Source organism: Chelonoidis abingdonii, chromosome 2 (genome assembly GCF_003597395.2).
Source record: "Chelonoidis abingdonii isolate Lonesome George chromosome 2, CheloAbing_2.0, whole genome shotgun sequence".
In the NCBI taxonomy this organism is placed as follows: domain Eukaryota; kingdom Metazoa; phylum Chordata; order Testudines; family Testudinidae; genus Chelonoidis; species Chelonoidis abingdonii.
Window position 1 is genome coordinate 58323187 of NC_133770.1, and position 20513 is coordinate 58343699.

Genomic DNA, 20513 nt, shown 5'->3' on the forward strand with positions numbered 1-20513 from the left:
GTAACTTTTTTTCTGTCGGAATACACATCCTACTACTTTCAGCATGTCTTCCTTCATTGTCTTTGGTTTTCCTAATCCACAGTCTTTCAGAAGTCGCGCTGGTGGAGCAACTCAAGGTCATATAAAAAACACAGAGATAAACTGTAATACAGAGGACAGTTTTTAAGATATTGTAGCATCATTACACACACTGTGACCATAGCTAACTGGACACGGCTGGCTGATCCAATTACATGGGAGTTTCGACACACGCTGCTCATGGGAAGGGGGTATGGGTTCGCTACAGGAAATGAACACAGGCCATTGCATAACGACACCTGGGAAGGGAGGGGGGAGAAAGATTGACTCTGGAAGCCATGGGATTCTTTGAGTTGTGAAAGCTAAGATCAGCTCCAGAAATAACACAGAGCCTCTGACACCGCGTCACCTGGAAGGGAAGTGGGGGCTGCTGTTCCAATCCATGGGGTCTGGGACTTGGGGAAAGCAGAGAGCAGCTACGGGAAAATAGGAAGCTCCCACCCACATCTGCCACAGCAGTGACTCCTCAAGCATCTGCACACACAGCTCACAGGGGAAGGGGAAGAGGGAGGGGGGGCGGGCGCTGTCTCTCAATCCAATGGTCTGTGACTTGGGAACAAGACACTAAGGAAAAACAGAACCTCCACCATCTGCACGCAGGTACTCAGCATCTGCACTGCGACACCCTGGGAGGGAAGGGGAGGCTGCTGTTCTCTGCAATCCAGGGTTCGCGTACTTGGGGAAAGCAAAAAGCAGCTACAGGGAAACACGAACCCTCCACCCACATCTGCCAGCAGGGTACCAGAGCCACTGCAACTCACGCGCTCACAGGGAAGGGGAAGGGGGGGGCTCTGCGTGTCCTCGCAATCCATGTTCTGACTGGGGAAGACAAAGAGCAGCTACAGGGAAATCAATGGCTATTCCACATTAGCATGCTTGCAGAGGCAGCCATAGCTCCCCTGCTCCCAAACACATTCCATCCTTGTAATAAAAGCTTCTTACCAGACAGGCTCCTCTGCTGGTCCTCACTACCAAGCCCCGGGCTGCAACTGGCTTCCTCATCCAAACACTGAGTGAACCTGCACTTGGTCAGTGCTCCATCTGGGGCCGTTTGGGCGTGGAGGCATGGTCACTATTGATGGATTAGAATTGTCACCTCCAAGCCCGTAGTTGAGCAAAACAGAACGGATTTTTAAAATTCCCCGGGCACATTTAAAGGGCGGGTCACCTGAGCCCAGGGCAGTGGAGTGCTAAGCGGTGACCAGAGAGGCTGAAAAGGTATGCTGGGATAAGTCCTAATACCCTGGAGGCCAATAAAAGCACTGGTGAGTGTCCACACCTGATGAGCAGCGCTGCATCAGCAGCGCAGGATTCGCTACACCCGTAGCGGACCCACGTGTACAGCCAGCGCTGCAGACAGGGAGTTGCAGTGCTGGCTGAGCTTTGTAAGTGTGGACACCTGCTAAGCTGCAGCGCTGTAACCCCCTCACCAGCGCTGCAACTTGCAAGTGTAGCCAAGGCCTAACTTGCCTGATACACTGACCTAATAAAACCATCTCAACGAGAGGTGTAGAGCTTAGGGTGACACAGTTAGAGCGACACTGTCAGTGTAGACACTACATTGCTTATGTCGCCTTAAGTGGCCTTCAGGAAGTATCTGACAATGCCCACTGAGACTGTTTTGATCACCGTTTTGAACGCCACTGCCCTGCAGCCAGGTACACAGGTAGGTGCCCCTCTCTTTTAAAGCCCCAGCAAGTTTTGAAATTATTCTTCCTGTTTGCTCAGTGTGAAGAGCTCACATGACATGCTCAGCTGGACAGTAGCTGGCTCCATGCAACAAACACACGCCTGCCTGGAGTACCTGGGTAGTGGTGGATCTGCTGAGTCTGTGGGGAGAGGATGCTTTGCAGGCACAGCTCCACTCCAGCTGCAGGAACTTGCTAGGGGCATGGAAGAGAAGGACTACAATAGGGACAGGCAGCAGTGCCATGTAAAAAACATAAAATCCAAGAGCTGCAGCAGGCACAGCAGAAGAAAAGGGAGGCAAATAGTCACTCCAGTGCTGAGCTGCAGACAAGCTGCTTCTACGAGGGGAGTGGGGTCAGGGTGATGGTATGTGGGGCGGGGAATGGGGAGGAGCAGTCAGGGTTGGAGTCAGAATGCTTAGCTTCAGGCTGTGCAAAAAAAGAGGGCAGGTTTTAAAGAAGAATGAAAAGAAAATGAAACCAAATTGAAACTTTTCCTGGGACAAGTAAAAATGGATGCCACTGGCATTCACTTTTTCATATAGATATAAACTGTGCAGGGTTTAATTACTGATGGAGGATGAGAAACTGGTACAATTTTTGTACACCTGTCATACGTTATTCATTAAAGAAGAGAGATTTACTTATCCTGAGGAAAGTTTTTGAATTAAAACAAAATCCAGTTTTCAAGAAATCTTTACTTTAGTCAATATGTTACATTAAAATAAATTGCAGCATTACATGGCTCTGTACCACGTTATTAAAAGTGAGTCAGTGTCATGTGACTAGATACTGTATTTCCATTAATACACATATTCAGAATTGGAATGAACTTTTGTTATCTGAACATGACTTGGGTCTCTACCTCCACAGGGATCACAGATGTACAGCGGTATCCTTTGGTCTCTCACCTCTTTCAAAGGAAGGAAGGAGTCTGAAAAGCAACCAGGTATCAGAAAAAAACTGGACCAGTACCTCCAGTTTCAAGAATCTCTGTCTTTCCACTGCACTTCTAGTTACATTTGCTCTGATATACTCTTTTGAATCTATTGCAGGGGTCGGCAACCTCTGGCACGCGGCTCGCCAGGGTAAGCACCCTGGCAGGCCAGGCCAGTTTGTTCACCTGCCACATCGGCAGGTTCATCGGACCGCGGCTCCCACTGGCCGCAGTTCGCCATCCCAGGCCAATGGAGGCAGCAGGAAGCCGTGACCAGCACATCCCTCACCCGCACCACTTCCCGCTGCGCCCATTGCCCTGGGACAGTGACCCGCAGCCAGGGGGAGCTGCGGTCTGCCAAACCTGCCGATGCAGCAGGTAAACAAACTGGCCTGGCCCGTTAGGGTGCTTACCCTGGCGAGCAGTGTGCCAGAGGTTGATGACCCCTGATTTATTGCCTCAATTCTCCATTGGAGTGGTAGTACTGAAATATATTTACAACAGAATTCATCAGAGCTAGTAGCTGCAGAGAAATCACAAGGATTTATTCCTCTTTGCTTTCTCTTTGCATAGGTGCACATGTCCTGATATAGGACTGTAGGGAGGGAGAGGGAGAGAAGTGTACTGCATGTACGTTACAACACTCTACAACAAATCATTAGATAGAAATGTAAATAATCTCTATCTGAAACAAATTCAAGTGTTTGAGGTTTGTCTTAATTCTGGCTGAAATATTCTTCAAATCATACAAAGCTTAAATAGAAAGGAAAAAGCATTCCAGAAGCCAGGACCTCCCTACACTCTTCCTGTCCCCCATTCCATCTATCTTCTAGGGCTGAAGCAGTATCCAAGGCATTCTGCCCCACAGGAGATTAAACACAATGGACAGCCACACACACATACACCCCTAGCTGTGAGCACATTTTTGGTGTATGTGCTTGTAAATTCCCTGTTCTGCCCCTCTTCCCCCTACTTTCAAGATACTTTCTCCTGCATGTATGATGCTTACCTCAGCATTACATAGGTACGTTTGCATGGGTGTGGAACAAAAAAAAAAAATAAAAAATCTACTTATGAAAACTGAATTTATCTTTATTATTCTCTATCACATGGTGGCTGCTGATAACATTCACTGGACAATAGCAATAGGTGAATGTGCATTGTTACAGTCAGGCACACACTGCAATCATTACGAGGTTCATAGCATGGTGCAAACAAACGTCAGGCTCAGCACACTACAGCAACACACATTACTGTGGCTCATTATTAAAATGCTCCTTCAAGGCCCCCTCAGCTGAATAGCCTCCCTGTTGATCTCCTCTTACAGCCTTGTGGTCATAATGCACAGCACAATACCGAAGAGCAGTGCAGGATCCATGCTTTGTGACGGATGGCTTCGCTTGCAGGTTACCAGGGCAGCTGAAAAGCAGCTGGATGCTCACGGAATGATGGGACTGAGAAACCTGCATCATGAGATGGTGAACCTGCCCTCATGAGGTATTGCAAACCCTTCTCAAAATGCCCTGCGGCAAGTTGAAAAGTGGGATACCTCCCTACCATGCACTGCTCTCTATGTCCATGAAACAGTTGCTTCTGTGGATGCAGTCCACCAACACAAGGATCGTAGTGCGGACATGCAACCCCGGTTTACTTACAGCATCAGCATAACTTAAGTTGACAACTTTGTAGTGTAGTCAAGGCCTTAGTGTTACGTAAATGGCAAACTGTGTAGCACTATCATAAAATAACCAGGTAATACTGTCTGTCCCTTTGTTACACAAGTGATAAAATGCATTGACTGATTAAAAAAAGTGATTTATTTTACAGGTATCTAAGAAGAAGAAGAAGAATGTTAATAGCCCTAAACATGCTAATTTTCTATCTGAGGAAAGTTAGAAAAATAGGAACAAATGCCAAGAAGCTGCTATCTAAATAGCACAAAAGGGTGTTTTGTTTTGTTTTCAATTGGGTTGTTTTTCCACCTGTGCTCAAGAAACAATGATGCAAATAATCTCCTCTTATGGAAAAACATTCAGGAGAATAAACATGCTCTAGAAACAGCACAAGTTTATCTATGTGCAGTTTCTTTTGTCTTTCAAGTTCGAAAGCAGCCATGGGTAGAGTGTATCTGTGCAGATTCTAGATTCTTCCAGAGATGGCTGGGAAATCTATAAGGACTGCAGGATCCTCTCCCCACAAGCGTCATGGTTCTCTTCATAGCCATGCTGCCATTGGCTGACTCCTTAGCCACCCCCGTCAGTTCACCATACAGAGGAGTTAATTCTCCAGCAACACTTATTCAAACATGGATTTCCCATAAGAAACCAGCCACGTCCCAGGGGAACTTTGCTCCTGAGTGCATCTACTCCTTGGTCATTTTCCCTGCCCATCAAAACAGACCAACCAATCATTTGGAATTTCAGCAGAGGGTCTTCATGACCCTTTGTTGCGGGAAGGTGAAGTGCGGGATGCACATGTTCTCTGCTCATCTAACGGTGACAGTCCCTGGTCATCGGCAGGCGGGATCAAACGTGAGACCTCTGGAGCTTAGTGCATGAGACTCTACCGCATGAACTAATAGCCAACTGGCCCTTAGCTAAGGCTGTAGAGCAGACTCTGACACACTCACACTTCACTAAACTACACCTACGAGGTATGTGGATTACACTCACACCCATGACAATATGCAATGGAAGATGAAGACAAGACAAGCGCAAAACCAACAGTGTCCAGAATTGAGGCAGACTGGAGTAGAACATGCCCACAGGATGCAACTATTGATGCCAAATACCTAATATCCTAATCCTGAGTTCCTCAGTAGAACATTTTCAGACACAAAGTATTAGCAATATTGATTATATTGACATGCCTTCTTTTTGAAGCTTTAGCCAGTCTAAATCCCGCACAACATACTCACAGAATAGTCTGAAGAGCCAAAGAAAACTAATTACAATGAAAAAAGGCTAGCAGTGCCAAGAAAAAATGAATTAGTAGCTACTACAGTAGCGAAAGGAGAGCTTCGTTAGTGAAGTTGAAGGAATTGTTCATGCAAGCAAACAATATGAATTTCAATATGTTCAAATATAAAGTCATATCTAAAAACAAAGAATGCAGGCCATGATTACCAAACCGAGATGCTATCCTGAGATGCAGTGACCAAAAAAACTTGTGGGAGGAGGGGTCGTGGTGGATAATAGCTGAATACGAGCACCCTGGGCAATACTGGGGCAAAAAGGTTAATGTGATCCTGAGATGTATAAACCAGGCAATCTTGGCCAGGAGTAGAGAGAGAAAAATTTAGGCTTGGACAGATTCAATTTAAATCGATAGCGGTCGGTAAATTTTGATTTTGGCTAACACACTGAAATCAACAAAAGCAATATCCATCAGTGGCAGCTGGTGGAACTGTAGCCTACTCTCACAGCTGGCTTCTGCTAGGATTCCACTCCCTCAACCTTGTGGCCGAGCAAGGAGCCCTTTGCAGCCTTGCAGGGCCGTGACAGCGGAGCTCCAGAGGACTCTCTGCATGACCATGGGGCTGGTGACACTGGATCCATGCAGATGCAAGGAAGGCTGCGATCCTGATAGGGCAGAGCAGAAACTGCTGGACCAGGGCAGAGCGAAGGACGAGCCCCCAACCATAGGGGGCTGAATGGTTAGGACCACGGCCTCCCCATACTTTGCACTGCAGGGATCGGCTGTCACTAGCCCTGAAGCCATTTGGGGAGCCTTCTGCAGCTCCACTGTCACAAACCTGCTCACTCATTCATCAGCCAGAAGTGGGAGGGAAAGACGTCCCTGGGCAGGAACCATTCAGCAGCAGGGTGGCCTCCCTTGTGGCTGGGGGCCCATGCTCTTCTTTGCAGCCCTGGCCAGGAGTGTCTGCTCTACCAGACCAGGACCGCAGCCTCCAACACTTATGCTCAGATGTCTTGGGCTCCTCAGCCACACAGAGAACCCCCTGCAGCAGCACTGTCAGTGCTGCCCTAACCCCAGTCCCCTGCAACTGTAAAAATAATTTTAAAAAAATCTATATTAATCATCAATTTTTATACGCAACACCTCTATATTTTGCACTGGTGCAACCACTATGGGAATACATTGTATAGTTCTGGTGCCCACAATTCAAGAATGATGTGGAAAAATTGGAGAGGAAGAGGATTCAGCGAGAACCATGAGAGACATTAAAAGGACAGGAAAACATGCCTTATAGTGAAAGACTCAAGGAGCTCAATCTATTTAGCTTAACAAAGAGAAGGTGAAGAGGTGGCTTCATCAGTCTCTAACTACTTACACGGAAAATAGACAATAGGGGAAAAAAACCTCTTCAGTCTAGCAGACAAGGCAAAACAAGGTCCAGTCACTGGAAGTAGAAGCTAGACATATTCAGATTAGAAATAAGGCATACACTGCTAATAGTAAGGGGTAATTAACTAGTGTAACAACTTAGAAAGGGTTGTGGTGAATTCTCTATGACTGGAAATTTTTTAAATCAAGATTGTCTTTTTCTGAATGATATACTAGAGTTCCAACAGGAATTAATCTGGGAAGTCCTATAGCCTGTGTTATGATCACAATGGTCCCTTCATGCTTTATAAATTGATAAATCTGTGAAATATAGACTATTGATATGGACATGGAAACAATGAGATACAAAAGCTCATAGTACAGTTAAATGGAAAGGTGGCAATTTTATTTAAACCTAGTACCTAACTTGGTTAGCCAGCCCAAACTACATGGTACAATTGTTCCAGTGTGGTTCTCAGTGGGCACCAGTCTGAGGGCACATATTAAGGCCAGGTCCCCATGTCGCCTTCCAATCTACCAAGGGATCCTGACTAGAAGCCAGAGTCCCAGGCCATTCCCCTCCTCCACGCTGGAGGTAGGGGAGATAAGTGGAGCCAAACACTGTGTCAGGCACAGAAGCAATGCCATTCTCAGAACTATTAACTAAGCAGACTACTGGGTTACAGGACCTCAGACTGGACCCTTTCTAACCCGCCAACTGCACTGGAACCCTCCAAAGTTGTAACAATTGTAACTTAAACCCCACAAAAACCCAGCCCTCCTGGATGCCAGATGGATGGTTTGGCAGCAGCAGTTTGGCAATTTTGCCATATAGGAAAATCTCTTCCAGACCCTGAAACTGATGATCAGTCTAGCTCTCAGCACTACAGGAGATCAGATCCAGCAACTAGATTAAGGATGGGACGAGTAGGGCTGAAACAGGGAGTCCACAATGGCTACCTCATCTAAGCAGCAGCACGCTCCCTTTCCGGTCACTCCAGACATTAGCCAAACACATCCACCACTTAATGGTAGCAGCAGTAGGTGTGAGAGATTCCAAAGTCTAGGCTCAGATGCAGCATGTGACACTCCCACACATACCCCCACACCATGCAGCACAAGGAAAGAGAAAGAGAAAAAAGCAGTCCCCCACCCTCATCCCATGCACGCTAAAAACAAACAGAAAATGGAGGGGCAAGCAGAGGAAGCACATGAAGCTCTGTCCCAGCTGATCCCGATTGAGATATTCATTCTGTCTCCACTGCTTCTGGCCCTACCAAAGCTACACTCTCGTTAGTGAGGTGAGCATTTGTGCATGCATCAGGAATGAATCATGGCCATCTGATGAAAATAACAGTCATCTTTTTTCATGTAAATCTCTGCTTAGACTTCTGCCTTGTCCTGTTTAATTAAAAAACAGAATCAATACAGGCCTTACAAATAAAACACATTAAAGATAGATTACCGTGTTGTTCGTATTCTCAAATTAAAACAAAATATGGGATAGAAGTGAAAGATGGCACTAAAATGATGACTGAACAATAATAAAGACTGGTTGGAACAAGCACAGTGGAATGGAAAAATAGCAAAATAATTGTGGATGATGGCAGTTAATGGTAATTTATGTCAGCTTTCACAGAAGTGAGTGCTAGACAGCAATGAGTCGACTTCAATAGCAAAGAAAAGGGGAAGAACTACATTAGGCGGAACTGACATTTTATCAGATAACTACGATTCTAAATTGGGAATTTCAGTCATTGTTTTATTTAGGTCAAAAAATAACTAAGGTCATCAGGGAATTTTTCATTAAATTACAGACTGGTTCTGATTGATTAGGTTTTACTAAAGTCAGTTTTATTTTTAAATGGCTGATTCAATTAAGTTACTATGCTGCTATCACTATCTTTTACATTACTGCTGGTATTCTGAATGATATGAAATTCTTCATCTGTACAAATTAACATTAGTGTATGCTATATAGTTGTAGCTTAGTTCAACTATTTAATAAAGATACTTAATTTGAAAAATCTGGTATTAGCATTAGTGCCCATGACAAAACAGTGACTAATCAGGGATTTTAACTAATTGCTCTGTCCCTGTGCAACTGGAATGACTTTGTAGTTGAACTTTCTGTGAAGGGGGAATCATTGTGTGCCCAGTCCATCTATGGGGTACCCTTCGCATACATACATATCCCACCTCACACGTGCAAGAGGGGGCTCTACCATCTGAGACAGCACGCCATTCTTCCCAAACCCCTTGAAAGGCTCTCCACTGATCTGGAGACTAACAAGAGAGAAGAGGACAAGAACTGAGCAAGCATGGGAAGCCGTGGGCAGACCAGGTGTGGGGTCTGGGGGAATGCACTTAGTGCCTGTCCTGGGGCCAGCAGAGTTTTTGAGGAAAAGCTTTTAGACTTTGGGGCTATATTTTTTCTACAAAGCCCTCTCTGATCTGTTTTAAGGAGAGGGTCCCCGAGGCAGCTAGGACCAATGAAACCAATTTGCATGAGTTGAGCGATACTGGGGAGGCAACACAGAGGTGCAAGGTCCCTATAAGGGTGGCCCTGCCCTCCTGCTGATTCCTAACTTGGGGTCAGGTCTTACAGATGATCACATTGTGCAGTAGAAAAACATGGAGGAACCTCTACAAGGGGAACCTCATGGAGATTTCCTCTCTCGGTCCTCTCACATGGGTTTCACTGCAGAAAGAGCAATCCAGCCCTATATAAGGAAAGGTAGCATTCCTACCGCTCTGTTACTCTGTTTTCATTGTTATTTTTTTTTTTTTTTACACAGTGGAGTCTTCCATTATATATAGATGATGTCGCTATAAAAATCCCGTGTACCATAGATTATACAGATAGTGGAAACATGCTAAATATTCACTGATGCACACTTATCCTCAGTTGTATAAGTCAGATCAGATATCATAAACATTCCCTTTCAACAAGAAACATATTTCATACAAATGGTTTGGGTTTCAGTAATGTAAATTAAATGTTAATTTACATTAGCTTTCTTGATGAAGTTTCACCCAAAACACATTCTTTGCACTTTGTTTTAATGTTGTTCCCCGAGGTATCTTATAGAAGTCATGCAATGAGAGAAATCTATCCTAGTTTACCAAGCAGAAAACCATCACAGTGACACCACAACAACAAATGGGAAAAGAAAACAATCAAAGCATTAATCAAACATTCCCTGCTTGTTGGCAAGCAAAATACTGATTGCCTGCATTATACAGATATAAACAGTGCATTTATTCTCCATGCAAAGGCAAATTACTTCAAAGAAAGCAATATGGTATATTCTTAAAATATACAGGACGTCAAGTATTAAACTCCACCGATCCTCTAAGAGTTTGACCTATTCCAGAATACATGGATCTCTGCCATCATTTTGTTCACATAAAATCTCTGTTTAGGTAACTTCCCAGTCCTCCTTGACTAAGAACTTAGAGACAAAGCAGATCCTACAAATAAGACAAACTGAAGTCCTAATATTACTAAGGCATCCATTTTATTACAATAAGAATACAAAAAAATATCCTGGTCACAATGTAGCTTAAATTATCAGTCTCCAAGTAATAATATGTCCCAGAAATTCGCCCTTGAATTTACTCTGCTGAGTCTATGACTTTCCACCATGTGGAAAGTCTTTCCACCTTCCTATGGTGCAAACTCCCACGCACAACTTTATTCACAAACTTTCCAGTCACTTACTCTCCAAAGGGGAGGGTGGGCTTGATGATAGAAGAAGAAAAAACAAACATAAGAACAGCCATACTGGGTCAGACCAAAGGTCCATTTAGCCCAGTATCCTGTATTCTGATAGTGGCCATGCCAGGTGCCCCAGAGGGAATGAACAGACCAGATAATCATCAAGTGATCAATCCCCTGTCACCCATTCCCAGATTCTGGCAAACAGAGGCTAGGGACACCATCCCTGACCATCCTGGCCAATAGCCATTGATGGATCTATCCTCCATTATTTTATCTAGCTTTTTTGAACCCTGTTATAGTCTTGGGCTGAGTGAATGGTTCAGTCAAGAACATAAGATTTTACAACATAAAGTTTTACAACACAAAACCTGTGTTGTAAAGGAAAGCTGTGGGATGATCTAGGTCCTCTGCAAAAACTCATTCCTTCCCATTCCTGCCAACCAGTGAACCCTAACAATACCCCTCCCCCCATTAAAATGAAAAATGACTCCCATTCATTTAGCCAATCATAGAAACCTATTCCAACTTTATGCTTTTGAAAGAAAAGAGAGAGAGAGAGAGAACACACCACAGGGGGACAACAATTTCTCTCTATGGAAACAGTTACTTGCGCACAGCATGATGGATTGGTGGCTTTCCTTGAGTAAACAGGAACAAATAATTTATTAGCAGAACATTTCACCACTTAATTGCTATGGAGGCTGAAACAATTATGCATTTCAAGAATTGGACTTCTCTAAACAGGGCTGACTCAAAGCTACTTGAGGCCCTCTGTAATACCCAGGACCACTGGACGGGGGGGGGGGGGGCGGGGAGGCAGAGGGGCAATTTGCCCCAGGCACCGCAGGGGCCCCCATGAGAGTTTTTCGGGGCCCCTGGAGCAGGGTCCTTCACTTTCTCCGGGGGCCCTGGAAAATTCTTGTGGGGCCCGGGCCCCCGGAGCTTCTTCTGCTCCGGGTCATCGTTGGCAATTCGGTGGCGGGTGTCCTTCTGCCCCAGGACCTGCCACTGAAGTGCCGGGTCTTCGGCAGCAATTCAGCAGCAGGGGCCCCCCCACCGCTGAAGACCCCAGGTCCCCCTGAATCCTCTGGGCGGCCCTGGTGATACCGTTGTATTGGGCCCCCTAACATCACCGTCCAAGATTCACTGTGACACATTCTCATTCACATCCTTCACATGCCTGCTGGGGGGCAGCCTTCCCATAGAGTCTGGGCTGCAAGGTATGGTTCCAAACTGATGTGTGCATTTGTGCAGAAAGAGTCATAGAAACAGCAATCACATTTTTCTTGCTGCATAGGAGGAGACATGGGAGGGGACGGGGGAAGGAGCAAGAGGGATGACGAACTTGTGATATGTCTCAGGCAAGGCAACAATAAGAGGAAAGAAATCAAAATTCCCCTAGTGGCTCAATATTTTCACAACAGAACACTTGGTCAGCACAAAACAGCTCGTACTCCACGTCACGCAGCAGCGGATCACAACCAACAATCACCACGCTGGTCTTTTAACCTGCTTGTAGGACAGTGCACCTATGGCCTGGGAGTTTGCAGGTTTGCCAGCATTGTCTGAACCAGCCACACCTCTGCAGAGCGAGGCCCTGACTACACAAGGATATTTGCAAAGTCTAACAGTTTACAAGAACTTTTATTTGGGGCAGGAGGTGGGAGGGAGCTGAAATACTTAAATGGACTCTTCAAAATAGTTTTCCATAACAGTTTAAGAATATCTATTGGCCAGCAGATGCTGGCACAGACACATTCAAGAAATTATCTTGTATACTATTTCAGGTAAGTCAGTTGAGAACACAGAGAATTTCCTTATACAGACAGTATCTAAGCATCTTTCTTTAAGGAATCAACATTACCATTTGCAGGCTTGTCACACAATGAAAAATTGCATATATAATGAACAGCAGAGGAGTGATTTAGTCCTGAATTACTATAACTTCCAACCCTGTAGCACATTAAAAATGTTCAGGGTTACCAATTACATTTTTTCTGCTCTATTAATTAAGCAATATTGATCAAAGTACATGGTATTTCCTGGGAATTAATGACCAGCTCAGAGGAGTTTATGCCTCACTATTAATCGTCTGTGCCCTACACTGAGATTGTCAGTGCCATGCAAGCTATACTGGGGGGGTGGGGGGAATGTTAACAATTCTTGAAAAGTCCTAGGAATTCCTTCTGGATTTGTGTATGTGAAATCACTGATGAATGCATCACACCTTACAATTCATTTGGCAGTTTCTGGAAAATTCATGGCTACAATGTTGACTAGACTTCACTTGCCAATTAAGCTTATAGTTGATTAGTATTTCATTCAAAGTGCATAATGTAAAAGGCATTTACCACTCCTCTTTCTGAGGCCTGATTTTATTTGCCTTTTTTTTTTTTGTAGTCACAGTTTTCACAATCCCTAACTGAAAACACAAATGTTAGAAGCTGCAACTTTTCTTCTTTAATAACAGAAGAGAAACACATTCATTCTTTTAGTAATACATACCCAATGTACTGAAGTATGGCATGAGATACACAGCTGGTATAAAGTGGCATTCCTCCACTGAAGTCTATGGAGCTTTGCTGATTTTTACCCACTAAGAATCTGAGCCATAAAATTTATCTGAATGCCTTTGACACAACTAAGAAATGTGCATATTGCCTGACAAATGTACACTCTGGATTGTGTTACTGAGCTTGTAAAAATGTCCATTTAAATTTTTAATATTACACAAAAAACATCTAGAGTACTCCTTAGAGAGGCAATTACTCAAATGCTCGTTCTTAAATTATTTATTCGCAACATATCCAGTAACACTGAGGACACATGACATAGAAAACACGACACATTAAGAAGAACATTTAAATTGGGGAGAAAATATTGCACAGTTATAGTCCCCATGGTTAAGAGGAATACTAACCAGAGAGACCCTGATCCTCCACTCCAATATATCAAGTTTTATGCCAGTGAGGAGAATCTGACCTAGTGTGATGAATAAAATCATTTAACACTTAATTACATTTTAAATGTAGAGGTGCAAATTTACAATGCATCTTTCCAACTATGATTATACTGAAATAACTTGTACACTGCTGCACCCCAAATTTTGTCTCTCTAAGCTTCCAAATATTTCAAAAGCTACATAAGCCAGATCCTAAGTAACCTAAAAAGGCTTTCCACTTCCATCTATTCTTGCTATGTCCAGGGTGGTTTGGTAAGCTTTTCACTAGGTCAGAAAGACAACATCTGAATGTCTAAGGGTTTCTCTGCTGCAAAAAAAAGAAAAAATAAAATCATAGGAGGAAACTTCAAAGGAATAAAATAGGCATATAAATGTATTAACATTGTTACAGGTTCACAAAGCCTCTCTTATCCTTTGGTTGGTGTTGCCTAAAAGGAAGACAACTGACTCAAATAAATATAGATTGGCATCTTTCATGCTGGAATTAAATTCTCTCTCTCCCCTTCCTGTTTTACAGGCAGACAATACTTGTTCAAAAGCTTTCCCAAATAAGCCTCAAGGGACTTGTTTCCCAGGAGTTCAAACTCCTGGATCAAAAGTTTAAAAAAATAAAAAAAGATAAATCACTCATTTAAATATGAAAAATGAAAGCATGATGTTTGAAGAGCAAGTAATTTTTTCTCCTATTTGTAAGCAAGTGCATGCGTACACAATGAGCAAAACTATCTACAGTCCCATCAGAATGGGTACTGTTCACTATAGGCAGGGGCGACTCCAGGCACTAACATGCCAAGCACGTGCTTGGGGCGGCAAGCCACGGGGGGCACTCTGCTGGTCGCCGTGAGGGCGGCAGGCAGGTTGCCTTTGTGGACCTCCCGCAGGCATGCCGCTGAATCCGCGGGACCGGGGATCTTCCGCAGGCAAGCCACTGAAGACAGCCTGCCTGCCACGCTTGGGGTGGCAAAATACCTAGAGCTTTCTGACTATAGAACAAAATTCTCTGCAGTGGTGTTGTAGCTGTTTTGGTCCAAGAACATTAGAGAGACAAGGTGGGTGAGGTAATATCTTTTATGGGACCAACTTCTGTTGGGGAAAAAAGTTGGTCCAATAAAAGATATTACCTTACCCGCCTTGTTTCTAAAATTCTCTCACACAGACACGTTCGTTTCCTCTCTGTAGACCCACTGATTACATATAAAATGTTAAAATCAGGAGAGAACACAATGGGATTCAATCTCACCAAATAGGGGGTAATAAATAATTTAGACCAAAATCTGTTAATATACTGCAAATGACCTATTTCAGAAATGTGGGATATGCTGGCTCAGTTTTAAGTTCAAATTGCTCTTAAAATGAAAGATTGCTGAAGCAGGAAAAACTTATGACCCAGCCTCAGTTAATGAATGGCTGCAAGTGATTTCTGATTTGCCTGTTACCAACATCATAATTTGATAGATGTATTATGAAACTATAGAAAATAACATTGTTGGTATATAGAGTGCTTTGCACTGCAGAACTTAAACAAAACATTTTGTTGTATGGACCAATCAACATTTTTTCTTTGTTAGTGACAAACTCATCTTTCCCTAACCCCAAAAATAAAGTTTAAAAAATGCAGAACACTGGGAAATAAACATCTTGAGGTCAAATTCTGCCTTCAGATGTATGTGCATAGCTCTCCTTAAGGTAAAAAGGAGCTACCCATGCATACCCAGGGAAAGAATTAACCACACATGACAGAGGTTAGTTACACTCGGGGTGAAAGTGAGCCAGTATGGACCAGCACGGATACTGGTAAAAAGCTGATACCGGCTCATATGCAGGCCACATTAAAGCGCTGCTGTGGCAGTGCTTTAATGTCCTTGCCCCTTTTGCCTCCCCTGTTGGTGGCTCTGCCAGTACAGACCCTACTGGCAGGGCCACCGATGGGGGAAGGGGAAGGAGCAACACCATTAAAGCACTGCCGTGGCAAAGGACTCTGCTTAAAATGCTACCACAGCAGCGCTTTAATGTAGTTGCCCCTTTTGCCCCCTTACCACCCCAACCTGGCTGCCGATGGGGGGGAAGGGGCAAAGGGAGCAGCTGCCCCAGGGCCAGCAATTTAGAAGGGCCCAGGGCTCTGGCCACCACTGCTGCTACCGCAGCAGCGACTGGAGCCCCGGGCCCTTTAAATTACAGCTGGAGCCCTGGGCGGCGTGGAAGGGCTGGCTGGGGGACGCTCACCCCCAGCCCTGCCCCTTCCACCCAAGGCCCTGCCACTGGCCCCCATACCGGTAAGTCTTCAGAGTTACTTTCACCCCCTGGTTACACTGCTTAACATACTACTATAAAGGTGCTGAAAAACAGCAGCAATGTGGATGGCAGAAGAAGTTATACAGAATTCAATTTAAATGCCAAATTCTCTCTCCTCTTCTCCCATCCCTTTCACAGGTGAAAGTGCACAAAATGCAATATTTTGCTTCAGTAGGTTTTTGTTGGTAATGTTTTTTTAGTCTGTTTGCTTGGTTTAATTTATTTTATATGTACACACTGCTGGGTGTTGAGAAAGCTAAGCTGAAGTGTTCTTTGCACTTGGTGAGAAGAGTGGAGAGGTTTGTGATGGTTCTTAATTCCTGTGAGAGTTTGTTCCACAGTGTCAAACCAACCCTCAAAAAAACCACTGCTGTCTCCTGCATAATTGGGGTTGGTCCCGCTTTGAGCAGGGAGCTGAACTAGATGACCTCCTGAGGTCTCTTCCAACATCAATCTTCTAGAATTCTATGATAGACAAGCTTCGGCCTTGCTGTAGAAAGTTCTGTTGTGCATGAAATGCCATGTTGTTAACTACACTATTCATCCAAGAGCTTTCAGTGAACTTTTAGATATCCTGTGCCCAAGGTACAAAGTGCCTTGATGATAAAACCTGAGACTTTGACCCTGATTTTCTAGTCAATGGGAAAACAGTGTAGTCAAAGGTAGCCCTTGTTGCAGAAGAGATGCGTGGCAGTGTTCTGTAGTAGTTGGATTTTCCTAACGGGTGATGGATTCAAGTATACTGTATTGCTATAGTCCAGAGTCAAGATGTGTATCACTGAGATCAGATCATTGTCTGTTGGGACAGAATGGAGTCTCAGACAGCTGGAGATGGTTGAATATGTTACTCAGGGACGTTGCTATGAGAGAGCTTAATGACAGTATAAACTGTATTAACTAATTGTGGATGTGTATCTTCAACCCAAAGAGATGGCATTGTGACGGCAGCACCTCAAAGTGCTGTCCACTAACCACCAGCATAACTCAGTCTCAGATTCAGCTTCAACCAGTTGTTCTTCATCTGAGTTGATCTCATCCAAGCAGGGATTTATCTTGGTGGAAGTAATACGGCCATAGGTGGTGAAGACGAAGTTGAGCAGTGCCTCGTCTGCATATTCCTGACACTTGAGTCCATGTCATCTTACCAGTTCACCTCTTTCTAAAAGATCTTTTAAATTCTTTTTTTTCCTATATGTTTTCCCAGTTGTGTGTGTGTTTATCTTAAATTTATCTTATGAGTGTTATTTTTTAATTTTCCCAGACACAATGCAACTGCAATTTAAAAGTGTTGCAGGGCTGCCTTACCCAGTCTGGCTTCAGACTTTTTAAAAATGTCCACTGGCATTTTTAATATAGAAAATCACCCAGAGCATACTCCTCAGAGAGCTGCTGCCTCAGTTTCCCTTCAATTCCAACAGCTTATCACCTGCTCACATCTCCACCATATGTACACTGCTGGCCTATCTCATCAGCCCATGAAGGACTCACAGCTAAGTTCAGAGTCTTTTTTCAGGTACAGTTTTGTTCTCCAATAATAAAAATTAGGCAAAATTTCAAACACCAAAACACTTCCTCAGCCCACCCTGGGCTACAGCTCCCAAGGGCTTTTCCCCTTTGCCTGTTAGTCCCTCCTATTGCAGCAGCCCATCTCCTTCCTGCATCTCCTGGATAATAGGATAAAATAATGGAGGTTAAATCCATTAATGGCTGTTAGCCAGGAGGGGTAAGAAATGATGTCCCTAGCTTCTGTTTGTCAGAGGGTGGTGATGGATGGCAGGAGAGAGATCACTCGATCATTACCTGTTAGGTTCACTCCCTCTGAGGCACCTGGCATTGGCCACTGTCGGTAGACAGGATACTGGGCTGGATGGACCTTTGGTCTGACCCAGTACGGCTATTCTTACTTTCTCCTCCTGCCACTTGCCATCAACTGAGCGCTCTCAACTCATTTTAGGGATCACTTGTCTGTCCTTTTCCCAGCTGAGTCTGATAAATTGAACAGAGCTGGCTGGCCCCAGACCCTCAGACCATTAAAGGGACAGACTCCCCGGATACAAGGAACTAGTGCTTGTTGTTAGCGAGTGACACACATAAAATGCACCTCCCAGGCTGTTTTATGAGTCATCAATTGTACCAGTCTACTTCAGTATTTCTGCCACTATGCAGAACCTCTGTGGACCAGTGGAGAGATCTCTGTACTAAGAAAACCTTCTTTCAAAATCCAGTGCACCTGGGAACCCTCATTTCACAACAGAAAAGTTTCAGTCCAGCTCTACTATACTTTCATCAGCATAACTGCAACCATAAAGGATTAAACCAATAGCTGTTGTCAAAATGGCCAAATCAAGTCAATCCTAGCTGTTAAGATGGTGTTTAAGATCCACTCCACATTCACCTCATCCTAACTCATTTTCCCTGGCTTCTTGTCTGTCAACTAATCATAGAGAAATCATGTCAATTCATCTCTCACACATATAGCTAGATCTTCCACAATACTCTCACACAGATGAAATTCAGTTAGGTTCAGGTTAGAATATATGGAAGTGAAGTGTGGTGGGGGGGGGGGGCTGTGGAAGGTTACTCAAGATTTGGGCCTGCCTTTCATTGAAACCCAAACTAAAAGCATAAAGGCACTTTGAGTCCAAAATGCAAAACAGGCACAAAGATTGAGAAACCAAGTTTTGTGGTTTGTTCTAGTTTCACTGTGAAACTTTGTGAAGGATGTCACATGGTGCAAGACATATGCTAGCTCCTCCTGATCCTTAATTGGCTGAGTCGACCATATATTATCAGGACAGCAGTAACAGTTGAGTTTAGGCTAACACAGTGGGAGGCAGTGTTTAGAACACTTCTGTAATTCCACAGTACCCACAAGCACCAAAAAAGTTCCAATTTTAAATATTTGCAGTCATTGTCTTTGCACAGAAAGGAGGCAAGCATGTACTGGAAGTACAGAGGCAGAAATTTGACTGGAATTTGCCTCTGACAAGAATTGCAACATGTGAGTTAATGTTTTAAGAACACATTAGGATCCTTGGATAAAAGATGTTAGCAGTACAAAGTATTTACCCGTATGATTACTGGGCAGGCCTGAACTCAAGCCGTACAAAGCACAGGACTAAAATTTCAGTCTGTTAGGTTCTTTTTTCTAATCTTTTCATAACCCAGATAAAATTTAAGTGCTTAACAAGAACTTAAGTGTTTCAGCAGCTGCATGGGAAGCCCCTCACTCAAAAGCCATAATACTTTCCTCATAGAGAATTTATTTTGTGACTCAGTCAGATAAACAAAATTGACAAAAAGAAATCAAGCTTTGTTGTATTTTGTGTGTTTTCAAAGTTACGTGCAGCATGATCCACCTACACACCATGATCATCACTTTTTGTAAAACTTTCAATGAGCTCAAAACTGGACTTTGGGACAGCTGTGATATCATAGAAAACGTAGGACTGGAAGGGATCTTGATAGACCATCTAGTCTAGCCCCCTGAATGGAGGCAGGACAAAGTATTATCTAAACCATCCCTGACAAATATTTGTCTAACATCCAGCAACAAAGATTTCATGACCTGCCTAGGCAATTTGTTCCAGTGCTTGGGTCTCCAGCATCCATCACTCTAACAGGCAATTCTGGTATTTCCCCACAAAACATTCCAGAGTTACTGAAGAGAAGTTCAATTTGAATTTGAAATCCTTGCCAGGAACAAAGCAGGGTCAGACTCAGCTAATGAACTGCTCAAGAGAGAAGCCGATGCTGACTTTGGTGACATTACAGTGTTGTTTGATGAGTGAAACTGATGAGCAGACAGGCACAGAGGATACTAATAGTCAAGGTGGTAATAATGTGTGGCTAAAAATATGATTGCTCTCAATAGGAAACAAGTGAACTGGCTACTCTTATTGTACTATAATGTTTTACAATCTCTGGCTAGTCTGAAAGGAGAATAAGAGCAAGAGGAGGATGAAACTAGGAACAGGTAAGATGCAAGGAAAGAAAAGAAGGATCGATGCTCCACTCTAAGATAATTGCTATTAGTATTGCATGCTTAAATAAGAGGCACAGCATACCCAAATCCTGCATCAGTGAACCTAAATACCAAAGCCAAAGACGACATAATAGGCCCAGATTCTGCCATCCTTACTCCTGCTATGTTGTACCGTGCTCCACAAATATTTCCATTGATTTCAGTTAGTAAATTCTATGCAAAAGAATAAATGGACACAAATCTGACATCAGGAATCATAACATTCAAAAACCAGTGGGAGAACACTTCAACCTCTCTAACCACTCAGTGACAAACTTGAAGGTGGCAATTTTGCAACAAAAAAAAACTTCAAAAATAGACTCCAAACAGAGACTGCCGAACTTGAATTAATATGCAAATTAGATACAATTAACTCAGGTCTAAACAGAGACTGGGAATAGTTGGGTCATTACACTAATTGAATCTATTTCCCTATGTTAAGTTCTCCTCACACCTTCTACGGGTCATCTCAATTATCACTTTAAAAGTTTTTTTTTTCCTGCTGATGATAGCTCATCTCA